Raw genomic sequence first — 9412 nt, 5'->3', positions numbered from 1 at the left:
CCTTGTCCACAGTAGTGTGCTCAATCGTTGATATTTTACCGCCTGACCATGGCCAGGAACAGGAGGCAGGAAAACAGCACCTATTGCTTTGGAAGTGACCGCAGAATCAGGTCTGTCTAAGCACCTGAGTGAGGCATGGTACTTACGTTCTCCAGGATGTGTTCCCATTCATCCAAAGGGAGTCACTGCGGTTGTTAGGAGTCTACAAAACACTGGAAAGACAGAGCCATCCCTCTATGTACGAACAAAGCTGGGCTGAAGGCTTGTGGGGTGGGAGATGAGGGGCCAGGGGCAGAGAAATAAGAAGTACTTGGTCCCTGCCCTCACTCAGCTTTCAGTATTATTGAGAGGTGGGCGGAGGGAGGCAGAGCAGGACGTGAAATACAAAAGTGGAAACAGAGACCTGAGAACAGCTTCCAGAGGGCCTCTGATCCTGGTGAAGCAGAACAGCTAGCTGGGCAAGAAGAGATTCATCTCCCTTTCAAGAAGATGTTCTGCAAAGAGCTGAATCAAAGGACACCAGTGGAGAACATCCCTGATCCTCAAAGTGACCGGGAAGGGGTCTCCAAATTGAGCATCTTTCTTTTCTTCTAGAGGCCAATTCCTTGTAATTGCCACTCCCACCTGCCCGCCCCGCACCCCCTGGCCTAATTTCCAAGCTAGACTATTTCATCATTTCCTCCCATCACTCAAGTCCCAATCCCAGTGGATGTAATCTCTCGCTGGCTGGCTGACTCCTGATTGGAGAAGAGAGTCTCCGGGTTAACCACCGAGCACCTGGGGAGCAAAACTGTAACACATCCTCCTAGGCAGGGCTGTGGAAGGGTGAACTCGAATTCATTTTTCCCCATCGCCAAGTAGAAGTGATGTCAGAGACCCAGTGTGTGCCTTTGCAGCTTCCTGTGACTCTCAGCTGAGAGTCTCTGATTTGCTGGGAAGGAGCCTTAGGGTAAAGCGTACCTGCCATGCTGAGGAGAGAGGAGCAGTGTGTGGTGTGCACGTGCAGCTGGACGCACAGATGCCGTGCCTGCCCTGTGGCATGCCTCTGTAGGTTTCAGTTGTGAAGGGGCTCAGCAGTGTGTGTGTGTGTGTGTGTGTGTGAGAGAGAGAGAGAGAGAGAGAGAGACAGACAGACAGACAGACAGACAGACAGACAGACAGAATGGAGGAGGGGAAGTCCAGTGCCTGTGGGGAGGACAAGGCCGGCTGAGTTGCAAGCTTGCAATTTCCCATTGCCAGAGCCTTGGAAATGCCTTGGTTGTTCCCGTTCTTTATTTGTTTAGCTTTGCCTTCTAGTGAGGGTGAGAACGGGGGATAACAGGGGGAATGAGATAATTGTAGGGGCCTGAAACAAGTTTGCTCAGACGGTATTGTGTGGCTGAGACTCATTGAGCAAGGCAGGAAGGAGAGTCAGGAACTCCCCTCACCGCCTCACCCCCTCCCATCCCACCCTGACCCCCACCGCCGAGAAAGAAAGAGACGGAGAAAGAAAACAAGCACGATGCTGAAAAGCCAGTGTGAAGACTGAAACCAGGGGTCTTCTGGAGTGGAGAACAGCCCCGAGGTCTCAAGTGACAAGCTCTCTATCTCTGGGTTGAGGGCCAGGGACTCTGGGGGCAGGGAGAAGAGGAGGAGCTGCAGACAGCATTCAGGATTAAGAAACCCACGGTTACAGGAGCTCCCTCACTGGAGTAAGATTGGCTTTTGTTTGTGTGGTCTGAAAGGTTTCTTTAGTGATTGCAGATAGAGTGTCCCCAAACAGATGTAGACTTGTTTCTCTAAAGAAAGACTTGATGGCGCGGAGGAAGCCCTGTTGGTCACAGGCAGCTACCCTGCTGTGTCTTCACAGATGCTCCCTGTTAGAAACCTGCAGGAAGCTGGTTCTGTCTGGCTCTGATGTAGGCGTCTGCCTCACCTCTTTCTCTCCCCGATATTACAGGGACTGTTTTTTTCTTGCGCCTCCATCATGCTGTGCTAAATGAACATTCAGGATCCGCCAGGGCCTGGCCATTAGTCTGGTTGGGTTAAGATTCTGCCGTTGGGATGCTGGGGACTCAGGACACTTCACTGAGAGTGGGGACCCTCGGGAAGAAGTGGTTATGGGTAGAGTTGCCTTTCCCGCCCGCATTCTCTTGCTCCCTTGCGGTTAATGCAAGATCACCTGAGGGTAGGTTTGGATGCAAGTTGGGAAGTGATACTTCAGGCCCTACACTGTCTCCCAGCCGTTGGGGGGCCTTTGAAAGTCAGCTCTCTAAAGCTGAGGGGGCCCGCAGAGCAGGGGTCCGCACGCCGCTGTCCGTGGGCCAATTCTGGCCTCCATCTGTTCTTGCACATAGAATTTTGTTGGAGTACAGCCATACTCATTTGTTGGAATATTGTCCTCCTCGGCTGCTTCTGCAGCGCAATGGCAGAGCTGAGTGACCGTGACAGGGACCCCATGGAGCCTTGTGAAGTTTGAAATACTTACCACAGGGCCCTCCACAGAAAGCTTGCCAGCTCCTCGTCTAGAGAGTTCTGGCTGAGCGATGCTTTGTTCAAACACCCTTTCCTTTAATGCAGTGGGGCCCTATGGCCCCAAAGCCACAGAGGGTTTCCACATCTCTCTGATGGTACCAACCTTCCAAAAGGGGAGGGAACGCTGTAATTAGCTTCACGGGTTAGTGCTACCTTAGGCTAGAAGCTCTACACTGCTTTTTAAAGACTGTACACCCTGGAGCTGGAAGGGAGTGGTGGCCTGGGCGGGGGTGGGTGGGGTGGGGTGGGTAGAGGGTGGGGGGGTGGGCTGATTCATATTCAGAGCAGCAGCTGCTCCTGACTCCCCAGGGTATGGCCGGGAGTTGGAGAAGTAGAGACAGGACCAGCTCTTCAGGACAAGACCTGGCCTGTGTACAGATGCTCTGGAGAGGGTGGAAGCTGTGCCGCTTAGACCGTTGGGCAACATCTTCTGTACCTCATGCTTTTTCTTCACCTCCTTCCGCACGGGCTGCTCCCGTGACTGCTGGAGCAGTAGAATTTGGGGGAAAGGATGCAGCGGGATGCTAGGGTGCCTGGTAAGCTCCACCTGGCCCCTTGCAGCGCCAGCTTTTGGCCCACTGCTTCTCGGCACTCAGCCGCCGTGCTCGGAGAAGCCCAAGCCACGTGGAGAAGCCATATGCAGCCAATGCTGTTGACCACTCAGCTCAGCTCACAGCCAGAAGTCGGTATCCGCTGCCAGCCAAGGGGGTGAGCAGCTCCCTTATGAGACGGTTCAGTGGTCTCCTGCGATCGTCCAGGACACTGTCTACTGTAAAAGTGTGAGAACCACCTACCTGGGCCTGGACACCATCTACTATAATAGTGTGAAAACTACCGACCTGAGCCTAACCAATCCCAGACTCACAGAGCATCCATCAGTGGTCGTTTCAATGTAAACTTTGGTGTAGCTCCATTGGGGAAATGCTTGTCTGGGATGAATGAAGCTCTGGGTATGGTCCCCAGAACATAAAAAGTGGGCATGCCCGCAGTCTCAACACTCAGCAGGCAGAGTGGTAGGAGGGTCAGGAGTTCAAGGTCAAGGTCATTCTCAGCTATACTGTGTGTTTTGAGACCAGTTTGGTCTGCATGTTGAGTTCCAAGACAGCCAGAGCGGCACAGTGAGACCTTGTCTCAAGGAAAAAAAAAAATGAATTTGAATTATATCCGTTGACCCATCAGCCTACTTTATCATCAAGTGAGACGCGACACAGGTGGCAGTGTGGCTGTGAGGAGTGAGTGTGACCTTGGTCATTGGTTACTTCTGGGTGGGTTCCATTGCTCTGGAATGCTTCCTTTAGCTGGAGTTGGGGGGGGGGTTCCCTTCTGTGCTCTGGTATCTCTTTTTTTTTTTGGGAGAGAGCCATCACCAACTCCCTACTTACAAAATGTCAATGGAGAAGGGATCTTTTCTGAGCCCTTTACATTCCAGCGCTCAAGAATCCTCACAGCTGCTCTGTGAGATTGGCAAGTGTTCATATTAAAAGTAAGAACGAACAGGTGTGATGGCGTTGGATGGCTGTGTCGGCGTCATCCAAACAGCAAGTGGCAAGACCAGGCTGTAAACTAAGACCTTTGGAGTATGTGGATTTTAATTGAAACAGGCAGTCCTAAAGCTCTGGGGAACTTAATCCTTTAGAAAATCCAAGGACTAAGTAATTCATAGGACTTGCAATGTTTAGGCATGTTTTTTAATTTTGAAAGATTCACTTACTTTTATTTTATATTTGTGTGTGTTTGTGTTTGTCTGCATGTATGTAAGTGTAACATGTGTGTGGCTGGTATCTATGAAGGACAGAAGACAGTGTCTGAGCTCTTGGAACTGATGTCCCAGAGGGATGTGAACTACTATGTGGTCTATGAAAACCAAACCCAGATCTTCTGCAAGAGCAGCAAGTGCTCTTAACCACGGATGTCTCCAGCCCCTGGTTTTTAACTTTCAAGTACCTAAAATGTTAAGAATTCATAGCAACCCTATGAGGTTGTATATTTCCATTCTATAGATGAGAAAACAGAGGTGCATCAAGGCTAAGTAGCTTGTCCAAAGTTCACACAGCTAATAACTGGTTGCAATCATCAAGACAGACTACTCTACAGTGCGAAAACCAACAACCCTTCTAAATCTCTGTAGTGCGTAGCTATTCCAGCTTGGATATGGAAGTTCCAACCCCCATTGAGACTCTGGCAACTGTCACGCCTACGAGGCGGGCCAAGGGAGCGTCTGGAGACCCAGACCTGGATGGGCGAGCGCTCTCTCTGTTCCTGGACCCTGGACGGTGGAGGTTGACTGAGCAGAGCTCCAGAGAACTCCGCTGGATTGCGATACACCTTCCCCAGACCCCCCCGCGATCTACCTATCCCTTCATTTGTAAGTCACCCACTAAATAAATCTTCCTTTTAACTACTGTGGAGTGGCCTTAATAATTTCACCAATAATCTCTAATTCTTTTATGGAATCCCGAGTTGTTCTTTGGTTCCGGTGCTCACCAAAGGAGGTGTTGCTAGTCTGTGGCAAACTCCTCAGGATGGCAGAGAGGCTACAGGACCTCTCTGCTCAAGGCACGCCCCTTCTCCCTTATGTCTCTTCTTGTCTCCTGAAATAGTAACACTCAGGTTAGAACAACTCTACATAGTAAGAGAAGGTATGTAATGTGGTGCACGCAAAGTAATTTCATGTGCTCCCAAAGAGCAATCCATGGCATGGCAGAGTGTGACCCTGTATGATGGGTTCCCCTGTACAATCCCTCCTATTCTAATTCTGTCATATGAAAATACACTCAGTGACCCCATTAACCATCAGACTAATTCTCTAAATGAGATACAAACATGTATTCACCAGTACAGGTGAGTAGAGAAAAGACCAAAAATGCCGAAATGGTGGCCAAGATAGGAACCTCCATGTGCTGCTGACAAGTGTATACTTTCACACACTTACTTGGCACAACGTTTTGGCTATCCCTACTAAAACTGAATATGTGCATCCACCATGACTCTGAAATTTCGCATCCAGGTGTAGACCTATCTTAGTTATTTTTTTCTCTGCTGTCACCAAAGACCCACAGGAAGCAACTTAGGGAGGAAGGACTGATTATGGCTTACAGTTTGAAGACGTCCACTCCAGCGTGATGGAGAAGGCGTGGTGGCAGGAGTGTGACCGCTGTCCTCACTCCCTTCACGACAATGGAGCAGAGAGATTACAGGAAGTGGAACCTGGCTTTAAACCTCAAAGCCTGCCCACAGTGACCTACTTCCTCCACTAAGTCAGTACCTCCTAAGGGTTCCACGGTCTTCCAAAACAGCGCCATGAGCTGGGGGCCAAGTGCTCAAACACATGAGCCTGTAGGGGGCATTGTACATTTAAGCCACAAGACCCAACAGAATAAATTGACATGTTCAACAATGACATATGACATGTTTTGGGAATATGACATGTTCTAGGAAGTGTGTGCATTTTATTTATTTATTTATTTATTTATTTATTTATTTATTTATTTATTTATTTATTATTTATTTATTTACTTATTATTTATTTATTTTTTTTTTTGGTATTTTTGAGACAGGGTTTCTCCGTGCAGTTTTGGTGCCTGTCCGGGATCTTGCTCTGTAATCCAGGCTAGCCTCAAACTCACAGAGATCTGCCTGGCTCTGCCTCCCGAGTACTGGGATTAAAGGCCATCACTGCCTGGCTGGTTTATGCATTTTTGTTAAGTGTATTGTGTACATGTGTCTCTGTGTGCTGGTACCTGTGGAGGCCAGAAGAGGGTGTCAGATCCCTTGGAGTTGGGGTTACAGGTGGACTGAATTCTGGTCCACTGCAAGAGCAGCAAGCTCTTAACTGCTGGACCATTTCTCCAGCCCGCCACTGGTTCTTACCAGTAACAAACTGGAAACTAACTACATACCTACCAATGGCAGAATGGATAAGTAAATTCATGAAGCATAGCCACTAATGAGAAAGGATGATGTACAGTTACATGCTAGAATATATGTTAACCTCACACAGAACACTGAGCAAAGACACACACACACACACACACACACACACACACACACACACATGCTAAAGACTGAAAGACTGCACAGTGTATGTTTTCACTTATGAAGAAATAAAAAGCAGAATAAGCAAAATGCACCCAGGTTCATCTAAGTGTGGATAATGTTTGTCCTGGTGGACAATGGAGGTAATACCTACTACAAAGGGCGTGGAGGATGCTGGCTAATGTCTTTCTTGTTCTGGGTGCTTGCTAAACAACTGGCATTTTGCAAATGTGTTTCAAGTTTATGCTATGTGTCTTTTGGCTTGCATATCATATTCCAATAAAATATCTAGAAAAGCATTTCCTACCTTTCTGATCACTTGGTGAGAATAAAATCTCAGCGTGGGTCTGGCTGGCCCTCAGCACTTCTTACACTGGCTCACCCACAGGAGTGCGTTCCAGAACTGGAAGCTTCAGCAAGTCACAGTATCCAGCCCGAACGGTTTTTATTGTGTTTATTTTTATGGTTACCATCTGTATATGGCTATCCTTACTGGGTTTCCATTTATGGTAATGATATAGAGTTTCCATTTAAAATAGCCTCAAGTTAAGAAAGAGCGAATTAACTTACATTAGAAATTATGTAAGTAATAGTACAGATGGTACTTAGTGACGGTAAACCACGGGAGGGTGGAGTTTGCACAGTATTGTTTAATGGGAAGAAAGCAGGGATTAGAAGGGAGAAAACCGGTCTCAGCTTGTCTCTATCCCTTCAGCAGTCCAGATGCCCAACAAAGACAGGCTTTCGAGTCGAAGAACGTGTCGTTTACAGAGGCTTTCTGAGAAATGTAAAGTAAGGAATATTCCAGGAACAATGGTCAAAGCAAGAGACTGGGAGTAGAGACTTTAGGTACACTCAGAAAATACGATTATCCAGTCTCTGTGTGCCAGGCACTGGTGTAGGCTCTGGGCTTGGGCAAAGTGGTCAAGACGCAGCAGAGCCAGTAAATTGATTTGAGGCCATGGTCAAGCCTCTCCACTTTTTAGGTTTCAGTGGATTCAGTCATAGCTCAATTCAAATACAGAAGGGATAAACATTTGAGGGCTTGGAACGGCAGGAAAAGTGTCACACGGATTTCTGAAAGTGAGAAGACAGAGGCCGTGTTCCCAAGTGTGACTGTGACCACAGAAGCTAAAGACAAGAATGCATACATTTAGGGCACACACAACCCACAGATCTTTAGCTGCTTCTCATCTCAGCACACAGCACAATTGTTGCTCCCTTCCACGGGCCAGCAGATGAAGGGTCAAGTTCACTTGACTGAGTAGCAGGTTAGGGTGTGCAGAAGTCCTGTTTCCACCCTCCCCTCCCCTTTTCTGCTCTCCCCTCCTCTCCCCTCTTCTTTCTTTCTTTCTTTCTTTCTTTCTTTCTTTCTTTCTTTCTTTCTTTCTTTCTTTCTTTCTTTCTTTCTTTCTTTCTTTCTTTCTTTCTTTCTCTTTCTTCCTTCCTTCCTTCCTTCCTTCCTTCCTTCCTTCCTTCCTTCCTTCCTTCCTTTCTTTCTTTCTTACTTTCTTTCTTTCTTTCTCTTTCTCCCCCCCCCCCCAGTATTTTGTTAGGTAGTGCTGGCTGACCTTGAACTTGCGATCTTCCTGCCTCAGCCTCCCAGGTCCTGAAATTGCACAGGTTCACCAGAATCCCCCATGTCCTGCTTCCACAATGCCTGCTGACTCCTCTTAAAAAAAAAAAAAAAAAAAAAACTCTGCTAGTTCTGCTTCCCGAATCCCCCCTGTATTTTATAGAAGCTGTATCAGAAGCCAGTGTTGGCAGACTGCTCTGGAGTAGAATCTGAAGGTTATGGGGATCAGGAAGGGACCGAGATGAGTTACTCTTGGGGTGTGAGTATTTGGGGTTGTGCAGGGTAAAGCTATTAATATGGGAATCAGGGGAAGGAATCAGCAGTGATGAGACTCACCAGAAAGAGAAATTCTAGAAATTCACAGTGGCTCATGCCTGTGATGTCTGGAGACCCAGGCAGGAGGATTGTGAGTTCAAGGTTGTCTCCAGATGTGCTTGGATCATCTTGCCTTTATAATTTTTTTATATTCATTACTGATTAAATGATACTATTTGGAGTAAACAGAATTCAAGTATATTATTAAAACAGATGGTGCTTTATTTTTTTTAACCCCTTCCCCACTTCTGAGAGAGGATTTGTCTGTGTTACTCTGAATGTTCTGGAGCTTGCTTTGTAGGCTGGGTTGGCTCAAACTCAGGGATCCGCCTGACTCTGCCTTCCAAGCGCTGGGATTAAAGGCGTGCACCACCACACCTTGACTCTATTTGATGCGGCTACTAGGAAAGTTAGGTAGTAACGTGCCTCCCCCTGCAGTCTGCGCTGGATGTCTACGGCACCATTTCTACTCTAAGGGAATACTCAGTGGGTGAGGCTGATAGGAACATATTCCACGGCAGGCCCAAGACACCAGGACCCCTGGAGACGATGTGCAGGCGCCTGCACCAGCTTTTGTCGATTTCCTACTGGGAGGTCTTCATTCTGTATAGATCCAGGTAACTGTGAGAGGACCATCCCTCGGCTCAAACACTGATGCTGTGCCCCTGTGACGCCCCAACGTAAGCCAAATCTCAGCACAATTCACTGGCTTGCGGGCCAGTTCTCCATCTCCCCAGGGGTTTTGGTCTCTGGCCAAAGTGACTTTCTAGTCTCTTTGTGATCTTCCTTTTCTGCGTCCTCATTTCGGCTGGTCGTTGTGTTGAGAGCACCCATTGCCAAGCCACCATTTCCCTCTGTGGCATCTCCAAGCTTTAATTTTACACCATCCCTCTTCTCTTCCATCTGGTTAGTCCTCTTCCACAAGGGTCCCGACGATGGCCAGATACTTAAATCGCCCAGACTCTCCCCTAC

Source organism: Peromyscus leucopus, chromosome 13 (genome assembly GCF_004664715.2).
Source record: "Peromyscus leucopus breed LL Stock chromosome 13, UCI_PerLeu_2.1, whole genome shotgun sequence".
NCBI classification, from domain to species: domain Eukaryota; kingdom Metazoa; phylum Chordata; class Mammalia; order Rodentia; family Cricetidae; genus Peromyscus; species Peromyscus leucopus.
This window is presented reverse-complemented; position numbering follows the sequence as displayed.